Here is a 24,127-nt window from a genome sequence, read left to right as displayed (position 1 = left end):
CTAACCCATTGATAGATCTCACAGTGATTTGAACCTCTAACCAGACACATAAACCTCGTGGTTGATGCAAAGCTTTCTTTCAGTGAGGATGTAATCATTGATCAGCATAATAAACATATATCTGTCCAGTAAATTATGTTACTCACGGCCTTCTGAGTGAGATTATAACCTGTGACTGGTAAACTACACATGGATGCTTGCAGTCAGTTGTTAATGAACTCAAAGCTCTTGCCTGGTTTTGGATCAATGACCTTTAGAATGAATGCATAACTCTGAATTAGACACGCTGATCTAAAGAGGAGGCTCGCTCACTTTTTAACTGCAACATACATACTCTGCTTGCTTTCTTATTATTTGCATTATTTTCCAGTTTTTCTCATCTTCTGCACTTTTAAGCTCAAGTTCCTTTTGCGTCTACGCACTAAAATCGTGTTTCCTCTTGTTTTCTACTTGATCGCATTTCTCTCTGTTTTCATTATTTGCCTTTCATTGCATTATTTCCTGGTCACTTGTCTTGTGTTGATAACTTTATTTTGCAGTCTTGTTTTTCTGTCATCTCTCAGCCTGCTTGTTTTTTTGTCTCTCATCTTCTCTTTGGTCCTGCTGCCTTGTAATATCTTTATTTTTTGTCCCATATTTCTAGTTGTCTACTTTTCTGCAGTGTCTTTTGCATAATCTGTATTACTTTTCTACAATTATTCGCTCACTCGTCTCTTTCTCCATCGTTTTGTTTGTATTCTTGTAGCAACTTTTCTCCATTTTCTTTTTCCTTTCACCCTTCTTTCATACATGCATATAGGGGACGTAATAAGCACACCAGAATCATTTCCACCGAATAGCTATTTTGAGCTCATAAAAGATAACCTTGCACATGGGCTGCAGCATCGTATGAGCGACTTAGAGAGAGCAAAAAAAATGAGGGCAGAGATCCAAGTGACTTTCCGGATTGTGAGGTCACCTTGTCCACTACGACATGCTATGAGAAAGGGGTCTAAAATAATTAGTCACAAATGTTATTCAATATTTGACCAATCAAACGCTCGAAAATGTCACACATTTTTATTGGACGATGCGAAAATCCTTTTGAAAGATTGATAGTTTTGCATAGCACTTCATGCCACTCATGCATTTTCTAAGCACTGTAAATGACCTGTGTTACTGTTACCTAGTTTAATGGTAAAACCTAATAATGATGGACGCTCAGTTGGCCTTGTTGGGCTTTAAACCTGAGACCTGTAGATTGCACAAGCCAGATAACACCAAACATACTCTTTTCAATTGCCTTAGGCTCTTTCTCCACCCAGCAATCGTGCAACCAAACCTTCGTATGGATCTATTCTTGTCTGATACTGAAAGCACTTGCCTTGTAATATGCCCACCTCTACTGCAAACGTGCATAGTGTGCCGTGAGCTAACGCTTGGTAGCGTGTGACACTATCCATAGCACCTACAATGAATACATTGGGGTTTGGCTAAATTTGTTCAGGTGCTAGCATGTGTGTTTGTGTTTTGTGTTGATGAATTTGTTCATACCAGACCTTCTGTCCAACAGTGCAATTTCACAACTCCCTGTGTGATAAATTTATCTGCCTGGTGAGAGCAATGGTGATAAAGTCAATATTGTTTGCTGAGAGTTTAAAATGTCTCAAGGATCAGAGTTTATTAAGATTACAATTAGGGTTAGGAAGAAACTATTTGCCACAAAATGTGAAAATGGGGCAAACCCACCCATTTGTGAATTTTGGCCAGTGGGATACATGTCAACCCATTCTGCTCCTCAAGAATTCTCTACCTCCCCTCGGGCTTGAGGCACCCTGAGGTGATTTCCTGAACCTCAAAGCCTGTCGAGTAAGGCAGTTACCCTTAAGAGGGGTTGATTGTCACAGGCTTCCAATCAAAATGTTTGGAAAGCCCAGAAATATTCTTAATCAGCATTCTCATCAATAATTCTAGCAGCATTGGATGCAAAGATTCTATTCAGAGAGATGAGAGTTCACCCACACCTTCTGATTTGCAAGTGGTACTCTGAAGAGTCACTTAAAGGGGAAAACACTTTTACAGTACCTTGAGGTAAGCTGGACGAAATTCCCCGATAACATAAGGATTAGGAATTCAAAAGGGACCTACAAATACTCTCATTTGTTTTGCAGCACCACAAAGCAATATTTTACTCAAACAATTCTGAATGCCAAAATTAAACAGTAGGTATTATTTACTGTAATTCAAGCCTTAACCCATTCAGCTCTGGCAATAGCCTCTGCGGAAATATCACAGGCACTAGTTGATGCCCCCCGCCATTTTCTTTCCTTGACAAGGTAAATACGCTTAATAAGACTGTTGCTTAGGAAGTCATCCCAAAACCTTTTGCCTTGATTGATGTGGTGAGTATTACAGGCTCGTATTCGTGGCTAGACTGACAATCCTAGAACTGTTGTCCATTGAGGATGTTAATAACTTACTTAGCAGCAATAAGCCCTCCTGCTTTCCTCTCGATCCAATTGAGCCCACAATTCTAGCATGTACAAAATAAGCCATCATACCTGTTCTACTTCTTGTGGTTAATTGTTCTGCAAGTATGTCAAGGCCCTGGTCAGTTTTAAATCAGCTATCTTCTCTCCCACTTTTAAGAAAGCAAATCATGATCCCAAGGATCCAGAGAGCTTCCAGTCCATATGATTACTGTTCCTTATCATGCAGAATTGCTTTAAAAAGTTGCCATCAAACAGTTACAATGTTGTATTGTGAACAATGTTTTTTTTGTATCCTTGGCAAGTAGTATTGTGCCCAGATTACAATGGATTGTAGTGAGTTTCAGATGTATATTGTCAGATGAAGGTGGTGTTGGTGATCTGAATGGGTTAGATCTAGCAGTGCCTTTGATGACGCCATCTTGTAGGATACATTGGCAAATCTTAACATGCAGGAGTCTGCCTTGAAATGAAGTGTGTCAGCTTTAACAGATATATCTCTAGTGTTTCTATTGGGAACCGTTTGGTCATGAACTATGTGAGTGCAATGGGGATTGGTATCGCTGTGTTATCCCTGTGCACTCAACCTTCTCTGGTCTAATACTCTGCTGAGATAAACAAAGTTTGGGTTGGCGTCACGTCCGACGCACGTAGTCAAGCCGTGCCTTCTTAACAGTAAACGTAGAGTGGGAAGGATCACCTCTCACTGGGATGTGCGCTCAGTTATGGTGGAAACCTGAAGGTTTCTTACCAGTCCATATTGATTTTACTCCAATAGAAACAAATCTTATTCCAATGTTTTCATTCAAATTTTATTCCAACAATCTGAATTTTCATCATGATAAACTTATGTTTTGATTGTTGATTCCAATCCTTCAAAATACCCAATGCATTTCGGGTCAATGATGCGGCAAAGTATATGTTGGCCAATCCGAGCGCAAATTGAAAGTGCGCATTACCGAACACAAAAGTAACATAAGATTATCCAATAGCAAATCTACTGTGGCCAATCATTGAAAAGAAGCCCGTCACCAGATTTTGCAATTGAGATGTATGATTTTGGAGGTCATTCCACAACGCCAGGACATTGATCCCGTCAAACAGAGACTGCAAGCGGAGTACATTTGGATTAAAAAACTTAATTCCCTTCAACCATTGGGGATGAATGACAGGATTAAATATGCTTGTTTTCTATAATTTCATCCTTATATTAAGCATCGCACTGGCTTATGAACTGTCCTGAGTCCTTGAACGTGATTGATCTTTTGTTCACTATGTTGTTTCATTTTATTTTGTTTGAGCGCTTCTAATGGGTGGTTATTCTAGAAATATATCATGTATATTTGTACCTAAGCATCAAGATTACAGTTGTGTTTAGTGCATTCACCGCATTTTCATTCAATAGGGGCATTTTCAGCGCGTTTATGCATGACTTATAATCTTTCCTCATTTTAGGCACATTCACGCATTTTATCTCAATTGCTTCCTTTTTTGTTAGTCCTGTAGTTAAGGGCAACCTGCAACGACTTTTTGTTTTCCACTATTGACATACCACAAAACTTTATTTCACCTTTTACATGCTTTCCCGTTCACACTTCCGTGAAGCTGCTGTACTCCCATCACGTGACACACATCACATGCGAGAGCCTCGTTGCCCATTGGTTTAACTTCACCAATGGTTCCCAAACACTCCGTACGTTTACACGGAGAAGAGCGTCGTCCGGTCCGGATGTAAGTCACTTTGTTGGGTTTTTTTCGGCAACTTTTTAGGTTTCCGTTAATACCTTTCACTGTTTTTTTTCATTCCGTAGGCATTTAAAAACTTTCGTTTCTATCGCATTTTCACATTTGGGGTGAACATAATCACGACACCGTTCGTAAAGTTGATCTATGGCACTCTGCTCATATATGCACCCTTTCCTTCTGCTCGACCACGCCGATCTCTTTCTGAATGCATGACCACGCCAACTTTTTAAGCTTCTTGCCCGCATACATATATACTGTGTGGAACCACATTGTTGAGTGAGTATTTAATTTGGTCCTGTATCACTCTTTTACAGACCCCTGACGAAGGGTCTCCATCATTGACCCGAAATGCATTGGGTATTTTAAAGGATTGGAATCAACAATCAAAACATAAGTTTATCATGATGAAAATTCAGATTGTTGGAATAAAATTTGAATGAAAACATTGGAATAATATTCGTTTCTATTGGAGTAAAATCAATATGAACTGTTAAGAAACCTTCAGGTTTCCACCATAACTGAGCGCACATCCCAGTGAGAGGTGATCCTCCCCACTCTATGTTTACTGCAATGGGGATTGGCACAGGGTTCTGCCCTCTTCTTTCCACTTGTTAATCTGTACCTTCTCCCTCTAGCTCATTAGCTCATCTACTGCATGAAAAGAGATTTGCCTTTTTTATGTATGCAGATGGAACTAGAAGAATACATGCGGGTAGAGTAGTAAATCCCGCTTGACCCTTAACAAAGTGTGATGGTGGATGAATGAAAACCACTTAAAGCTGAACTCTCTAAATATAAATAAAAATGGAATGGCCCAATAATTGGGAAGGATGTCTGTGGACTCCATCGATGGGTTCCTGTCCTGATCCACTGAGGGTTATTAGAAACCCAGGAGTTCTACTAGAAGCCAGTTTGACCTCAGAACACAGCTGTGATTAGATCCTATTTTTATCACTTGCATATTTTACAACATAATATTCAATTCCATCCTTTTCACCCATGACTACATTAGCAAATACGAGACTTATCTTCATTACAACATAAATTAGAGATTACATCACACATACAACTTAATAGACTTTGTAATATTTGGTCTAAGTAGATCATATCATATCACAGGCAAAGTGAAGGATCTTTACTGGTTAGCATTTCAGAAAATAATTATATGTAAATCTGCTTGTCTGTTCCATAAAACTGTTTACCAGGATCTACTTCTCATCTGTCGAACAGATTTCTTAAGTACTCTCAGGTAAGAACTCTCTACACATCTTTCGTGCTTCTAAATAAACGGAATCAAATTTGCTTCAGTTCAGGAAGAAATTAAAAAAAAACGTGCCTATTACATTTAAGAGCTGACTGCGTGACCTGTGCGCTCCTGTCTGTATCTACAATCTTAAGAGACATTTTTCTGTGGCTGTGCGTGTTGCATTAGATAGATAGATAGATAGATAGATAGATAGATAGATAGATAGATAGATAGATAGATAGATAGATAGATAGATAGATAGATAGATAGATAGATAGATAGATAGATAGATAGATAGATAAATAGATAGATAGCATTGTGGTCAAGGAAGATAACAGAGTGGAACTCGTGGCACACATAATTTTGTGGTGGCACACAGAATTTTGTGAGGCACATGGTGCCTTTTGATATCTTTTTCAATCCTTGCCTTGAGGTAGGGCTTTCGCAGTGTTCAGCACGTAGGAAAACAAGACACGGCATCAGTCTCACATCTTGTATTCTATGATGTGCAATTGGACGTTGTTGTGAATCTCAGCAACACTCTCAGCAATTCTCTGCGTGTGAATTGTTGCCATGGACGAGCCCACTATTTCTTTTTATTATTTATTTATCAAATCACGTTTGCTTGGAAAGAATTGTACTTCAAATGTGTAAAACCATTTTCGAGTTGAATTATAAACACATAAAACACACATATATGACATAAATGTGCCTGCAGCACTTAAAATACGCTATTAACGCACAAACGTGGTCAGACAGTGAGAACAATTATTGTCTTTGTTTCCTTCAAACATTTTTAGAAGTGCTATCTTGAAAAATACACTATGAAATAATAAAGCAATTTTCAAAACAGCACTTCTACAAAAGAGCAGATTCAGCTTAGCAAAGGCAGAATTGTCTCCCAAGCCCCCTCCTTGGAGACATAAACCCACCATGGCGCCAGAAATATATCATTGCAATAAAAAAAGAGTGTCAAACACATAATGCTGTGCAACCCGCCGTGGGATTAACAGGCAGCACTCTGGATGAGTCCTTTTAGAGACCTTAGACCCCTGCCTCCTGACGTGTGTGACAGTGCAGCGTTATCTGCGTGCAGCCATTACCCGCACAAACACCTAGCTTGCCCTGACAGGGACATAAAGGGCCTTCGCTGCGAGCACAACCAATATTTTAAGAATATGCTCTTCTCTAGGCGCATAGTGGGACCACAATTTATCTCGTTAGACAATGCTCTGGAAATGCAAAGCTGTTACCTTTAATCTTTTCGTACTTGTAAGAAAAGCAGCCATTCAATGACAGCAGCACAGGGAGAGACATGGTTTGTAGTTACTTAGTATTACAGAGGCGTGTAATGTGCATGTCTGTTTTGTTGCTTGTCTAGTAATTTAAGGCAATTTTGAGAATTTAGGGGCAGATTTATAAGCCCCTAGCGCCACTTTTGCGTCACTTTTTCCATGTTAAAAGTGCCGCAAAAGTGGCGCAAGGGGCTTGCAAATCTTCCCCTTAAAGTATGGAATAAGTGAGAAGAAATGAAGTAGAATCTTGTAAATAATGAAAGTTTCCAAAAAGACTGTATCACACCAGAAAGAGAAATACTGCATTGTGGGAGGGTAGTACAATGTAGGTTTCTGGTGAGCTGTTTGTATGGAGGGAGGAGAAGGAAAAAAGGCAGATATCTGAGAGGGTGGTAGTGACATCGAGAGAAAAACAATAAAAAAACATTGCAGGTTGCCATGGGGATACTGGGACTAGGCTAGGAGAGTCACAGGAAGTTGGAAACTGCCACATCTTCACAATATCTGCGTTAGACCTCTTTACCATGTTTCTCTCCATTACCTATAATCACATTAACACTTACGGCCATATGTACAAAAGCATTTTTGCAGTTGGAAATGCCTGATTCACAGAACCAGCTAGTGTCCGACAGAAGAAATGCTTTTACATATGTACAGAGCAAGAATTGTGATTCTGTAACGTAACCAAATCACATTTCGAGTCACTGGAACTAAGCTATACCTGGCTGTAAAGCTCATAATCAGGGCTAAATAGGTCCTAGGCTGCTTGTATTCTGGCTCAGTCAGGACAGAGCTTAGCAGTTCAGACTGGACTGCTCCCATTGGAGCAGGGTCAAGGCTGATTTGTATATGGCTGGGTTCAAACTGAAATGGCAGGGTAGAAAAAAACAATGGATTGGAATGCGGCCCGAGGGATTGCCAGTGGCTGAGATTAGTTTAAGCATTCTATCCATCACCTTGAAGAACCGTATAACCCACTCACTGGGTCTCGGCGACGGGGGAACCGCCCTAGTCTTCCATACCTTGTATACTTAGTAAAAAGGTGACACAGGAGCCTTCGTCTGCAGGAGGAACCCAGATTTATTCAATAGCCCGGGCTATGGAACAGATTCCCAAGCTAGTCAGAGACAAAACCCAGGAGGCTGCTACTTTACTCTGTAGCTTACAAGCCTTTTATACATTTCTCATACCATTCTTTTGGCTGTCAGTCCATTGTCCAATCAGGGCAGTGTTTGCAGTTGATAGCTTGATCAAGGCGATGCTTGTAGTTGGTGACCTGGTCAAGGCTTGGTACACAGAGCATTGTCCACTCTATGCTTGTAGTTGGTGACCTGGTCAAGGGCTTGGTACACAGAGCATTGTTCACTCTGCTTTGATCAGGGCTCTTTCTTTCAGGTCATTGTTCAATTGCCTGATCAAATCCTGGTCTTTCAAGTCATTTGTTTATTTACCCTGATTAGAGTCCAGCAGTCAGACCATTGTCTAGATAACCTGATCACTGTGTCAAGGATGTTTTATCAGGCTGGGAGCAGGAGAGGAAAAATGAATCATTCACTCGGGGTGAGGGCCATGTGGCTTTCTGATGAACTGAAGAGAACAGGGGGTTGGGCGGGTGACAGTTCCTGGGCAGAAATGCAGGCCTGCAAAAATGGATTTTTGTCCTGCTGATAGAATTCTCCTCGTACATCAGGAAAAACGACCAGGTGGGTTCTGTGAAAGTGTTTGTCACGAGATGGCAATGCAAAAACCAATGGAGTTCTGTTAAAAATGATTGTTGATCGAAAAATTCTTTTTCTCAACCTTGTTGTTGTTGTTGCGATTTGGCATCCTATGTACGATGGGTATGCCAAGAAGTGTGTCCTGGGTACACTGTGCCACTGGAATCAATCTATACTTGACTGAAGAGCCCATAACATAAGAAGGGTGAAACCAGTCCTTGATTGCTTGCATCTGGTTCAGGGAAGATCTGGCTTGGAAGTTCGGGCTGGACTGTTCCCACTGGACCAGGGTCAAGACTGATTTGCATATGGCTGGTCCAAACAGAGGTGGCATGGTGGGTGAAAAACAATGGATTGAGATGCAGCCCGAGTGATTGCCAGTGGCTGAGATTAATCCAAGCATTCCATCCATCTTCTTCTTCTTGTTATTCACAGTGGGTGACACTATGTGATGTCCCTCATTAATATTCATGACGTAGGTCAAATTGTAACCACTACAAAGCAGGGGGCATATTTATAAAGGGGTTTGCTTTACATTTGCACCACGCAACATTGTACGTGCACAACCCAAACCCAAAATGCAATTCATCAAGCCATGGAAGGCCACTTTGCATGGCCCTTGAGTGGCTTGATACATCAGGAGTAACACAACATCAAACAAATCACTGCATTGTGTTACTCTGCCCCATGGAGGCGTTCCATTGGCACTGCGTGGGTGTTCCCATGTACCTCCCATGGATTGTGACACATTCCCAGATTTACTATTACTAGGAGACCTGGGAATGCACAAAAATGATACATCTTCCTAGAGGAGGCATAACGAGGAGAAATATTTGCATTTCTCCTTGTCACTTCCTCTTTCTTTGTGTGCTGTATTTTACAGCACATATGTGGAAAATGCCTCAGGGGATTGTTTATGTGCAGGAAGGTGCTCCTTCCTGCACAAAAACAATACTGCATGCAACAAAGGCACCCTTGCACTATGGTTCAAGGGTGTCCGCAATGGTGCTTGGCAGTCCATTGTGCACCAGCACTGGGGAAAGGACAGGAATGTGCCATATTGGGATAAATAAAGCACACTCCTGCCCTTTCCCTGTAACACAGAGCAGCAAGGTGACTTGCTGTGCTGCACTGCATTTTTTATATATAGGTTTTTATGAACCAGCATATCGTCTATAGGTCAGTTTGCAAAAACGGAATACATTAGTTAAAAGTGAGTGCACAATTTGGGCCACTTTTACCAAATTCATTCTTAATATATCTGGCTCCTAGTTCTTTGATTATACATTCTCATCTGAATTGGTGCAATGCCAGACATGTCAGGCATGTCAGTGACTGGAGATCAGTTTACTTTTGCTCCTTGGAAATAGAGACGTTTGAGGCCTCCTTCTGAGATATGCTGGGAGCACCTTCGGACTTCATTGGGACCTGGCAGCATCCTCTGTGAAGGTGTTTTTCAAGTGCTGATATGGCTTTTTACGGTAGCTGCTGATACTGGACAGGGGTGGGGGTAGTGGGGGGGGGTTGGGGAGGCGGGTAATCTTCCTGTTTCAGCCGACGGCAGCAGAAAGCACCCGGGCAGACTGGCTTCCCTGAGCCAATCACAATTCTGCAATGCAGCGTTGTGATTGGTCTGCGCCTCGTGGATTGGCTCTCAGACTACAACAGGGAGCCTGTGTATGTTCCTGACCAGGCTGTGTATTGTAGCCTAGTTGGAACAAGCAAAGTATGCATGAACTGTTTAGTCGGCCCAAGAGGGCTGTCCAAACAGTTCATACGAACTGAGGGAGGGCACACCATTCCTCCCCTGCCCCGCCCCATCCTACCACTGACTGCAAGAGAGAAAATAAAATGATACTGACAATATGTTATTATCATTTTATGTTCCCTTTTGAGCATTGTGGTGATGCTCTTCCACCTTAGCAGAGAACCCACCACTGCCTTTCAAATCCTTACCTTGTGTATGTACTCTTTTGTCTCGTACTGGTCCCCTTTGGTTGTTTTCTGGTTGAAGAGTGTAGGTTTGAATTCTGGTAAAACAGATTCTTTCATGTTTACTTGTAAGTGCACTCTGATGTATTTGGGTCTCTGTACAATGGTTATCCTGAGGTGGCAGCTCCAGAAGGCGACTACATTGGGCTTTAATTTGATGAGTCATTCTCATCCTAGCGCTATGTTGCCAATTCCAAGACATATAAACTCCACTTCACTTCTGTCACACACTACTATGATATTGTTTAGTGTTGGACTTGAACCTCTTGGCAGGGTCATCCCAGAACTGTTTGCCTTCCTCTTATATTTTTTCCGACCTGTTGTTGGTAGTTTCATGACTCTGGGCACTTTACCACTGCTGACCAGTACTAAAGTACATATTTTCTGTTTTGTAAATTGTGTTATGGATTAGTGTTTCCATTTTGGGTATTTGATTTACTTGTCAGACCCTAGTACAGTGCACTGTTTAATGGTGATTGTGCTAAACTTTGTAAGAATTGCACATTTTTCAGGAACCAAGAAGCTTTGCTGTTCACAGCTATACTGGTTAATTTCCACATATTTACAATTATACTATAATGAAAACATTTTTGACACGCTCTGAACTCATCATCTTGCTCTCTTGGGGCCAGATGTAGGTCACCAAATACCGGTCGGTAACGGCCGATTTCGGCCGTTACCGACCGGTATTTGGTGATTGAGATGTAGGGGGCCTATATTTTACAAAATCGGTAAATTTACCGATTCAGTAAATTTACAGATTCTGTAAAATACCGATTCGGTAAATTTAACGAATCGGTAAATCTATATGTAGGTGGCACTGGAAACTGTGCCACAGGCCCCATAGAATTCGTTATTTACCATGTAATACTATTGCATGGTAAATATCGAATTCCTGTGTCCATGCACATCTATGCATGTACACCTGTGCCCTGAGGGCATGTATGTGTGTCACATGGCACACAAGCCTGAATCAGGGGTGCAACAGGGTGTCAAAGTGACACCCTGTCCCCCTTGTCAATTCGGTAATTTTACCGAATCGGTATTTACCGATTCAGTAATTGCCATAGGTTCCTATGGGCCTCAAGGCCCATAGGAATCAATGGCAATTACCGAATCGGTAAATACCGATTCGGTAATTACTGAATCATACAGATTCAGTAAAAATTACCACATTTTTTCCTACATCTGATTTACCGAATCTAGAATACCAAATCGGAAAAATTCGGTATTCTAGAGTCGGTAAATCAGATTTACCTACATCGGGCCTCAAGTGTCTTAAATCCAACACTGTAATATTATTCTACAATATTGCATCGAAAAGCTTTTGAACTGCTGCTGAAATAGTGAGCTACTAAGACACCTTGTAGAATCAGACTGTGGGGGCATACTGTGCCGTCTATAACGTACACTCCTGGGATTGGCACATGTCCTAATTTACTTCCCTTTCCCATTTATAGAGCAAACATATGTAAAAGCAATGTTTTACCAACAATCTTTATACTTGTCTACAAACATACAATAATTCGAAATGTAGTAGGAATGATTAATATATAAAATATAGATCAACTATACAATATTTAGAACTGTAATACGAATGATTAATATATACAATATAGATCAATTAGGACATTCAGCTGTAATAAAAAAGCAGAAAGTTAACAATATATTTTAATGTTTATACTTATTCTATTTTTAGCTTTTAATCAAAAGTTACATTATGGATTTAATTATATCCTGGAGTAATTTCTTTATTCTTTGTAATTTACTATTTTGCATGCTTCTTGAGCTCATTAAACCTGTGGAACTGTTTTGCTGGTTCCACAGTGTAGCACAGTGGCTTAATGCCTTAAACTTGCTCAGTAAACTGTAAGGCGGCGGTTCTTAACCAGGGGCTCATGGATCCCTGGAGGTCAGCTACTCAGGGAGCCTGCAACTGTTTTGAAAATTAAATAATACTAAAAGTACAGATACATAAAAATGCAAAATATAAAACTTTATAAGGCCTGGTAAATAAGAAGGAATATGAAACTGGAGCCTGAAAATTAAGTTGGTATCCTTTTGCTGTGGCGCAGAGTCTGGGCGACACAAGAACTTGGCCAAAATCAGGGAATAATTGGAGATGTCATGGCCCTTGATAACGTTAAGCGCATTAAATGGCTTGACTATGTCAGGAGGGTGCTAAACGATATACAAAGGCCAGAATGGTACAGTAACCCCAAATTAATAGAGGAAATCCCAAAGAAAGACGGGCGTGCAACATTAAAATTGCAAGTATGGCTACGTTCCAAACAAATATAGTTAGCAAACTCAAATGAGGCTAGATATTATCTATTTAACTAACACTGAACGAATACAGTGTCTAATGAGTGAAAAAAAGATAGCGACTGCAGACCTGGAACTCACAGAGATATTGTATTTTCTTGATTAGCCAGCAACTGGCACAAACAAGCATATTTGTTTAAGTGGGTGGTCACCCCACTGAGCTGCAGAATTTGTAAAGAGGTACAGACAGACGCATGGAAACTCCCAACATTGTAAAACAAACCAAAGAGAAAAGAAAGGGCTTCAGGTCATTAACGACCATGACTTTAAAAGACAGTGGTTTAGTCGACATAACTGCAAGTTTATACACGTTTTAGAAAATGTGTACAGTGGTTTGGATGTAAGAGAATTCTGTCACAAGATCATATAAAGAATTTACTTCAGCGCAAACACCAATCCCTGCCACAGCAAGAAGCCTTGGAGGTTTTCGGCTGAGGTCAGCATCGGGCAGAAATAATAACATGTTACCGTGACGTCTGCGGCTACTAAAATAATAACACGTTTCAGCCAATCCCATGTTACCGCACACAACACGCACACACCCGCAGTGGAGTATTTAATTGGTTGATACATTGCACCCTTGTCTGCCCCCAGGAATAATCGACGTCGTTCTGCACTGGCTGCCAGGTGTCCCCACCCAGAACGGCGCAATCTCTCGCTTAAATGCAACTTCACGTGTCTGTCTGCATCAACCGGAAACGGTCGGTTTCTTGACCGACTGCGCGTCAAATAAAGACGCGCAAAGGTGCCGGGCTAAGAGGGTTATTCTTAGAAATAAATGCGATTGCTAGGTCGTAGGAGAGTGTAAATATGGTTTCGAGAGTGCGTTGGAAAGCGCACTCTCGCGTCCGATGGGCAGGGGTCCGTCAGCAGACAGATTCGGTTAATGCGAGTCCAGGCTGCGGGTGTCGCGGTTCCCATACCCGACAGACACGCTCTCCAAACATTTCAGCGTTATTTCGAAAATCATGTCTCTTTTCATAACAACAGCAGCGGAATTTGCATTTACAAGAAAGGTTGACGTGTGTATGCGTAATTAAATGTTAAAAGTCAAGGTATCCTAGAATCAGTCTACATTCTGTGCATATTTAGTTACAAATTGTGCGCCTTCTTCCGTTAACTTACTTAGACAGCGGAAACGGCAAATTTCGCGGGCTTTTTGCCAAATATCGCGGCATTTCCAGAAATCGTCCGATTTCTCGATTTTTTTGCAAATCGCAAAATCGCGATAAGCTGGAGGGTCTGATTAGGTAAATGCGCGTCGTGAGGCCAGCTACGGCTCATAATTAATTTGCTCTGCTCTGTTTTGCACATTGATCGCACCTTGCACTTCTGGTTATAAACTTGTAAACTCGGTTTTTAAAATCTGTTGCTTACTTGTGGGATATTGACTCTGCTTCTCGCAGTCCCCGGTGTGTCACGGCAAACAGTGCCGATTGCACGGAGGGACAGACACGACTCCGCCCACATTGATCCTCACTTCCTACCCCCGGGTATATGAGGCTGATGGCTTGTGGGCCGCGCTGTATTAGGTAATTGCGTGCCGTGAGGCCAGCTGCGGCTCTTAATTAACTTGATCTGCTCTGTTTTGCACATTGATCGCACCTTGCACTCTGGTTTTAAACTTTTAAACTTGGTTTTTAAAATCTGTTGCTTACTTGTGGGATATTGACTCTGCTTCTCGCGGTCCCAGGTCTGTCACAGCAAATAGTGCCGATTGCACTGAGGGACAGACGTGACTCCACCCACATTTATCCTCACTTCCTACCCCCGGGTATATGAAGCGGATGGCTTGCCGGCCACACGCAGCGGGTACACCAAAGGCACGCCAAAGGCAAGCCCGTCTGCGCCCGTCCGTGACCGGATCGCAGCCGGCGCCGGCCATGTTGCCGGTAGTTGGAGTGGTGAGCCCATATGTAGGTCGCAAGACGATTTAATGTGCCTCCGAGGCTCAATCTGCTCTGGGTCCTACCGGATTGATTTAGCTGTATACCCGCTACCACATAGCTGCTGCGCTTGCGGTCAGATTCTGAATCAGGTCAAGGCGTCCAGTATGAGAAAGGTACCACCCGGGTCTTGGCGTATGAGTGCAATGATAAAATCAAGGCTTGCCTCATTAATTGCAGATCATTGCCTAAGCATGCAAGGATGTTATGTTTTTAACGAAAACCTGGCTTAACACGGATAAGGTGACAACAATTACACCAGCTATCCCACCAGGTTTCAAAATGTGCCATGTCAATCGAGAAGGTGGGAAAAGGGGGGACGGGGTGGCTATTGTTTTTAGAGATTCGTGGGAGCTAGTGTCCTCTGTCCCTCTTTTTGTACAGGGCATTGAAGGACTTAATTTTTGTATACAAATAAACCCTCATTCGCCCTCACGGGCATTCTTATCTACAGACCACCCGACTGTGCAACAACTGCTTTGCAGACTCTATGTAATTTTATTGCTTAAAAATCGGTAGTGTATACCAATTTTATGGTATAGATAATAATGGTCAAGAGAGCACAATCCTACAGTAAAAGTATAAACAAAACTAGTACAGTATGAAGTCCGAACAGTTGTACATCCAAGTCAGGTCAACAAATCCTCATAGTATGCAGGACAAATAGATGAATAGGTCCATGTTTTGTATCATTTATTCCTTTTATTGATTCACCACTTAATAATGGCACTCCAAAGCACCCGCTTTGGAGTGCCAATATTAAGTGGTGCTTTACCCCAGAATACGCCTCAGGTATTTTCGAGGCGTTCTCATAGCCTCAAGCAATTTTGAGGTGCCACTTTAGTTCTCTGTAATACCCGTCAGACAACAGTGCAATTAACGAATGGTATTAACTCTACGTGCTGCATGTATTTGAGCAGGACGCTCTCGGCAGTTCACCTTATACTTTTTAGACCTCTTTTGCCCGATTTTGAAAACAGTTCATCAAATTATTGTATTTCTTTCCACACCAACCGCCAATTAGTGTATTTGATTCCAGTTTTGTGTTTTTTTCATCAGGATATATCCACTTTATTCCAACTATAGAAATCATTGGTGATACACCCCCTCTGATTTTCCACCAGGAGTACACTATCGATCTACTTGTTCGGGCGATTTGATTTGGCTTTTTTTCGGTACTTCGATCATTCATCATTGTTTATGTGACCCGGCAATATATAAGCTGTTACTTATTTCCACATTGGCCTTGAAAAAGTCCTTGTACTTATCCACAGTACGGACGAAACACGTGTCGGCTGGCTGTCGTTTTATCATTTGGGAAATGACCTTTAAGAATCAATAAAAGGAATAAATGATACAAAACATGGACTCTATTCATCTTTTTGTCCTGCATACTATGAGGATTTGTTGACCTGACTTGGATGTACAACTGTTCGGACTTCATACTGTACTAGTTTTGTTTATACTTTTACTGTAGGATTGTGCTCTCTTGACCATTATTATCTATAGGTTTTTTGTCAACCCCTTGGCTTGATAAATTGTTTTCCTTCTTGGTAGTGGGGGATATTGGTCCGTGTAGCACTCCGTCTCTTGATATCAGAAAAGATTCTAATAATTGTCCAGTACTATTTGTGACCTTACTAATCTGAGTGTATGTGCGGTATTTTCCAAAGTCTTGGAAACACCACTACCGTTCTATATTTTACCAATTTTATGGCTCTGGGAGATTTTAATCTGCATTTGAATGATTCAAACTGCTCACAAGCAGCACAACTGGTTTCGTCCTTAGCAGGTGCTAACCTCATACAATGGGTGTCTTCCCCGACGCACATAGCGGGGCACACCTTGGACTTAGTTTTCTCCAGCTTCACTGCCTTCGAAACGGAGACTGCGTCCCCTTTGATCTGGTCAGATCATTACCTGATCCCTTTTTCGATTACTCTGCCAAAACTAGGGCAAGTTAAGGGAACTCGTCTTATTCAAAAGAGAAATTGGAATAACCTGACCAAAGCAGCATTAAGCCCTATTCTGTAGGACAATTATCCTCGTCTATCCTCTGACCCCAATGCAGATGCAGCTTCTATACACCAATGGGTTGCCACTGCTGTGGAGTCAGTTGCGCCTGTCAGAGTAGTGAAAGCTACTAGACTGTCCCCTTCTGCTCCCTGGTTTGCTAATGCCTTCAAAGAAACAAAAAGCAGGTACAAAAAACTGGAACGTCAGTGGAGGCTGTGATATAGCCAAGGTAACACAAAAAAGCATTAAAAGATTTTTATAAGACTGTAAAAGCAGCCAGGGGGGACTATATTGTTTCACGCATCCAGAACGCAGACCATTTCAGTAGTGAGGTTTTTAAAGTTGTCCAAACCTTTTTTAAACCTAAGGCGATAGCGACTGAAGTGACACCATCCCTAGCCTTGTGTGAAAAAATTGCTGATCACTTTGATAATAAAATTGTAAAGGTCTACGACTCCTTTCTGACCTCTGAGGCAACTGAGAAAGCCGATATATCCTCGGTTATGGTGGAGGCACTTCCGCTTACCAATTTCACACCAATATCGTCTCAGGATGCTCCAGCTAAAATCCACAAATGCCGCTCAGGCGCCCCAGATGATCCATGTCCTCCCAAACTGTGGAAAATGTTATTCCTTTCCCTGATGGGCATGTTACTTCACATATGGAACTCCTCTCTGGAAACGGGCATTTTCCCTGATAAATAGAAACAAGCTACACTTCTCCCTTTGAGGGCTGTCCAAACAGTTCATACGAACTGAGGGAGGGCACACCATTCCTCCCCTGCCCCGCCCCATCCTACCACTGACTGCAAGAGAGAAAATAAAATGATACTGACAATATGTTATTATCATTTTATTTTCCCTTTTGAGCATTGTGGTGATGCTCTTCCACCTTAGCAGAGAACCCACCACTGCCTTTCAAATCCTTACCTTGTGTATGTACTCTTTTGTCTTGTACTGGTCCCCTTTGGTTGTTTTCTGGTTGAAGAGTGTAGGTTTGAACTCTGGTAAAACAGATTCTTTCATGTTTACTTGTAAGTGCACTCTGATGTATTTGGGTCTCTGTACAATGGTTATCCTGAGGTGGCAGCTCCAGAAGGCCACTACATTGGGCTTTAATTTGATGAGTCATTTTCATCCTAGCGCTATGTTGCCAATTCCAAGACATATAAACTCCACTTCACTTCTGTCACACACTACTATGATATTGTTTAGTGTTGGACTTGAACCTCTTGGCAGGGTCATCCCAGAACTGTTTACCTTCCTCTTATATTTTTTCCGACCTGTTGTTGGTAGTTTCATGACTCTGGGCACTTTACCACTGCTGACCAGTACTAAAGTACATATTTTCTGTTTTGTAAATTGTGTTATGGATTAGTGTTTCCATTTTGGGTATTTGATTTACTTGTCAGACCCTAGTACAGTGCACTGTTTAATGGTGATTGTGCTAAACTTTGTAAGAATTGCACATTTTTCAGGAACCAAGAAGCTTTGCTGTTCACAGCTATACTGGTTAATTTCCACATATTTACAATGATACAATAATGAAAACATTTTTGACACGCTCTGAACTCATCATCTTGCTCTCTTGGGGCCAGATGTAGGTCACCAAATACCGGTCGGTAAAGGATTTCGGCCGTTACCGACCGGTATTTGGTGATTGAGATGTAGGGGGCCTATATTTTACAAAATCGGTAAATTTACTGATTCAGTAAATTTACAGATTCTGTAAAATACCGATTCGGTAAATTTAACGAATCGGTAAATCTATATGTAGGTGGCACTGGAAACTGTGCCACAGGCCCCATAGAATTCGTTATTTACCATGTAATACTATTGCATGGTAAATATCGAATTTTCTGTGTCCATGCACATCTGTGCATGTACACCTGTGCCATGTGGCAAACATACATGCCCTGAGGGCATGTATGTGTGTCACATGGCACACAAGCCTGAATCAGGGGTGCAACAGGGTGTCAAAGTGACACCCTGTCCCCCTTGTCAATTCGGTAATTTTACCGAATCGGTATTTACCGATTCAGTAATTGCCATAGGTTCCTATGGGCCTCAAGGCCCATAGGAATCAATGGCAATTACCGAATCGGTAAATACCGATTCGGTAATTACTGAATCATACAGATTCAGTAAAAATTACCACATTTTTTCCTACATCTGATTTACCGAATCTAGAATACCAAATCGGAAAAATTCGGTATTCTAGAGTCGGTAAATCAGATTTACCTACATCGGGCCTCAAGTGTCTTAAATCCAACACTGTAATATTATTCTACAATATTGCATCGAAAAGCTTTTGAACTGCTGCTGAAATAGTGAGCTACTAAGACACCTTGTAGAATCAGACTGTGGGGGCATACTGTGCCGTCTATAACGTACACTCCTGGGATTGGCACATGTCCTAATTTACTTCCCTTTCCCATTTATAGAGCAAACATATGTAAAAGCAATGTTTTACCAACAATCTTTATACTTGTCTACAAACATACAATAATTCGAAATGTAATAGGAATGATTAATATATAAAATATAGATCAACTATACAATATTTAGAACTGTAATACGAATGATTAATATATACAATATAGATCAATTAGGACATTCAGCTGTAATAAAAAAGCAGAAAGTTAACAATATATTTTAATGTTTATACTTATTATATTTTTAGCTTTTAATCAAAAGTTACATTATGGATTTAATTATATCCTGGAGTAATTTCTTTATTCTTTGTAATTTACTATTTTGCATGCTTCTTGAGCTCATTAAACCTGTGGACCTGTTTTGCTGGTTCCACAGTGTAGCACAGTGGCTTAATGCCTTAAACTTGCTCAGTAAACTGTAAGGCGGCGGTTCTTAACCAGGGGCTCATGGATCCCTGGAGGTCAGCTACTCAGGGAGCCTGCAACTGTTTTGAAAATTAAATAATACTAAAAGTACAGATACATAAAAATGCAAACTATAAAACTTTATAAGGCCTGGTAAATAAGAAGGAATATGAAACTGGAGCCTAAAAATTAAGTTGGTATCCTTTTGCTGTGGCGCAGGGTCTGGGCGACACAAGAACTTGGCCTAAATCAGGGAATAATTGGAGATGTCATGGCCCTTGATAACGTTAAGCGCATTAAATGGCTTGACTATGTCAGGAGGGTGCTAAACAATATACAAAGGCCAGAATGGTACAGTAACCCCAAATTAATAGAGGAAATCCCAAAGAAAGTATTGAAACACCTATGCATGGAGCATTTTAACACAATAAGGCTTGGAGGGGAAGTTATGAAGAAAACTGTGCCCGAACATCAACTCCTGCTGATCACTAACAGAATACAACCCTATCTAAACATTGTGACTCTGGGGTTTGAACGTTTCATTTTAACCTATTCCATCGCCCAGTGACATTCCCAGCTAAAAATGATTGGCATAGAACTCTGGCCGTATGCCCATGCAATAACATGTCATCCCAATCCACTTTCCATCTGGTCATGTTCTGCAAACTATATAAAAAAGAACGTTGTAGATGGATTAAGCAATACTTGAGAGATGGTGCATGGCGGCAATGTAGTCCAGCGTATCTGAACTTGCAGCAATTAGGGAACCCTGCATGTATAATGTTTATGACAATGTTTTTAAAGAATGTTTTAAGATTACGGAATTTATTATGAACTGCTAAATATTCGATAGATTCACACTAAGGATTTAATACTTTTTTAAGTCAGATGTTATTTATTTGTGTTAGATTGTATGTATGTATTTTTGTATGTACTTGCTTTTATGATTTTTAATACTGCCAAAAATCGAATAAAGCTTATTGAATTGAATTGAAGTTGGTATCCTTAGGTTGATGGGAGCGGTGCAATTACACTAAACAGAATCTAGTATGGATGCTTGGTGGCCTCAACTGAAGCACTGGTATGCACCAACAAAAAGAGAGCAGGCATTAGCCGAATAAAAGACAACTTAATATACTGGGGTCTAGCATATTGCTTCCGGTTTCAGAAATAAAATGTAATTATGAAAGATACAACTTTGCCATTAAAATTAAAATGTGTATTTGTTTGGTATGTAAATTAAATGAAATATTTAATAATTTGTTTGTTTGTATGATACATGTTATTGCATTTTTGTGTATTATTTTGAGATGCAAATCATTGAAATGGCTTAGACAGGGGTCTTTGGTTTGAGGTAGTGATTTAGCAGGAGTCCACAGAAGTCAAAAGTAAAGAATCGCTGCTTTAGGGCACACCTTTTTGACATGTGAGGCAAGCCCTACTTGTGATGTGTTTTGAACTCCAGGAGGAGCACCATCCCCTCAGAAGAATACATTGATTGTTCCACCACAAGGTAAAGGACAGGGGCAGTGCACAAAGATAAAAACATGTCTGGACTGCAGTTCTGTATATGAGATTCGGGCAACGAGTCCCAAAATGCAAAGAAAAATTCACCTGGAATTGAGACAGAACTCATGTTTGTGAATGGAGTGCTCTTTTGGCGGCCTCAGTGCCATATACTAGGCCCAGAGCTGTACTTTAACATAAATATGCTGCTGATTGATTAAGACCTGCTCCCTTCCTGTCCTTCTCTATTTCATCTTCCTGAACTTGAACTTTTGAGGTAGGAGGGGGCAGGGGGCAGATTTGAAAACATTGTATTCAAGAGGGACTGGGCACAAAAACATCAGAAGACTTCCGCTGTAAGGTATGGCATAGTCCATTGGCATGCAGCACTCGGGCACCATTGAAAATAATCCAATGTTCATGTGCTCACATATAATGAATAGTTGTTAATGGCTATTGTTTTAGACCGTAGAAAGGTTTTACGTTACAATTTATTTTTTATATGCAGTGGAACATCAGACTAGGATTGAATGTAACTGTGGCCTTTAACACTGAAAGAGTTATCAGTGAAGGGTAAAAGGTAATATTGGATGAGCAGTAGTAATAAAGTTACCACTCTGTATTTCTTCTAGATTTAAACAAGCTCAAGAGCGCAAAGAACATCCTGTTTCAACATTGTATAAGCAGGTATTTGCAGATATTGGAATTAGATGCCAGAGAGGTAAACATATCAGGTAATCGGGTTATCAGGCATTGTCACTTCTCCACCTCATAAATAGTGACAGTGATTGCTGAAACAACCTACTGTAATTACTGTAAATTCTTGAAGTAACAGTAAACAGAAAGATTCAAAGCATACCTGCCATACCTATAGTATAGCAATTTCGCCTCATCTTTTCCAGTGAACAAGTAAATACTGCAATAAAGCCTATTAGCAATGGTTTTAACTCTTTTTGGCTCTACCATTCTATGTGCTGCCAACTTCTGCAACAGAGTTTGGGTTTGCAGCAACCATGTACTAGTAGAAACTGAAGAACCGGTTAAACCCACTTACTGGGTCTCGGCGGCGGGGGAATCGCCCAAGTCTTCCATACCTTCCATACTTAGTAAAAGGAGACACAGGAGCCTTCGTCTGCAGGAGGAACCCAGATTTATTCAATAGCCCGGGCTATGGAACAGAGTCCCATAGCCCGGGCTATGGAACAGAGTCCCAAGCTAGTCAGAGACAAGACAGAGGAGGCTGCTGCTTCACTCTGCAGCTTACAAGCCTTTTATACTTTTTCATCCCAGTCTTTGGACTGTTAGTTTATTGTTTAATCAGGGCGGTGTTTGCAGTTGATAACCAGATCCAGACGATGTTTGTAGAGGGTGACCTGGTCAAGGCTTGGTACACAAATCATTGTTCACTCTGCTTTGATCAAGGCTCAGTCTTTCAGGTCATTGTTCAATTGCCTTGATCAAAGCCTGGTCTTTCAAGTCATTGTTTAATCACTCTGATCAAGGCCCAGCAGACAGAACATTGTCCAGATAACCTGATCACTGTGTCAAGGATGTTTACCAGGCTGGGAGCAGGAGATGGAAAACAAAATCATTTACTCAGGGTGTGAGTGTCTCGTGGTTTTCAGTTGAACTGCAAAGAACAGAGGGGGTTGGGTGTGCGACAGTTCCTGGGCAGAAATGCAGGCTGAAAGATGGTTTTTGTCGTGTCAGTTAGAATTTCCTCAGGCATCAGCAGAAATGACCAGGTGGGTCGTATGGAAGTGTTTGACACGAGATGGCAACGAAAAAGCAATGGAGTCCCGGTACAAATTATGCAGATCAGAAGAACACTTTTCCTCAAAACCATTCACTTTATGTTGGGACAGAAAAATACTCTGCTTGGTTGAAGACATGTACCCCTGCCCTGAGTGCCCAACTTTACTGTTGTCTGGACCGCGAATGCTGATTTTTCTTTGTTATAGCCAAACACGGAATATGTGTGTGCACAATGACGTAGGCCTGTCTCACAGATTTCGGTCCTGATGGACCAGGAGGGGAGCTCAAAGTGTTACCCTCATAGAGGTCGAAAGCTACTGCCTTCACCAGGAGTTAAGCAGGATTAGTGCGGTGGTGGCAGTATACTGTCTAGTGGTCAGTAGTAGTGAACAGTATCTATTTACCCAATGTGACTTAAGTAAGGCCTACAGGTCACTCACCTTTGTACAAGTTCCGCTGCTGAATTCTTAGCTTGCCCTTGGTCTATATCTGGTAGATGTGGAGTGTTGCGTAGGGCATGAATAGTGACTCTGAGCTGCATGTATGTGTGCCTGGGAAGGTCACAGTACAGGGATAGAGTAGTTGAGGTGCTGGTTAGTGCATGTACTAGATGTATGTATGCCTGTGAGGAATACATTACATGAACAATAATAGTGATGTGCAGTGCATGTGCAATGAGAGCATAAGCTGGGTGTTTATATGTTTGCACGAAGTACAAAACATGAAGGATGAAATGTTGTGCAGCACACTAATAGGAAGTGTGTGTGCTGGCAGTGTGTGTATCTGTAAATAGCACACACCGGGTAAATATATATAAAAGCTTCAGTGCTGAACAGTGCATGCAACCTGAGTGTGTTTGCTAAATGCATGTGTACATGTAAGTGTACAATGCATGGAGGTATTAGTGCTGACAGTTAGCGTGCTATGAATGTAAACTGTGAAAGTGTGCCTGCCATGGTACATTATATGGAGGACCCTGGGTTCCATTTTGGGAAGGTCAGGCCTGCTTGGTGAATATATGAGGAGGAGAGTAATTCCCACAGACATATTTGTGCATTGTTGCAGTCCATTGAGAAGGGGGCACACACTGGGAGGAAAAAGGAAGAGACTTCATTAACACTTACAAATACTGCGCTTTAATTCAGTGATAGATCACAAGGAAGCAGCTTGTACACATCTCTGGAAGGGAGATGGGGCAGATAGATGTAGGACTGGAGGCCTGTGATGAACCTTTTGTGCTGACATCCTGGTCTGCACTTTGGTCACTATCATTAA

This window comes from Lissotriton helveticus, chromosome 2_1 (assembly GCF_964261635.1).
Source record: "Lissotriton helveticus chromosome 2_1, aLisHel1.1, whole genome shotgun sequence".
Lineage (NCBI taxonomy): Eukaryota > Metazoa > Chordata > Amphibia > Caudata > Salamandridae > Lissotriton > Lissotriton helveticus.
Note: the sequence above shows the minus strand (reverse complement) of the source record.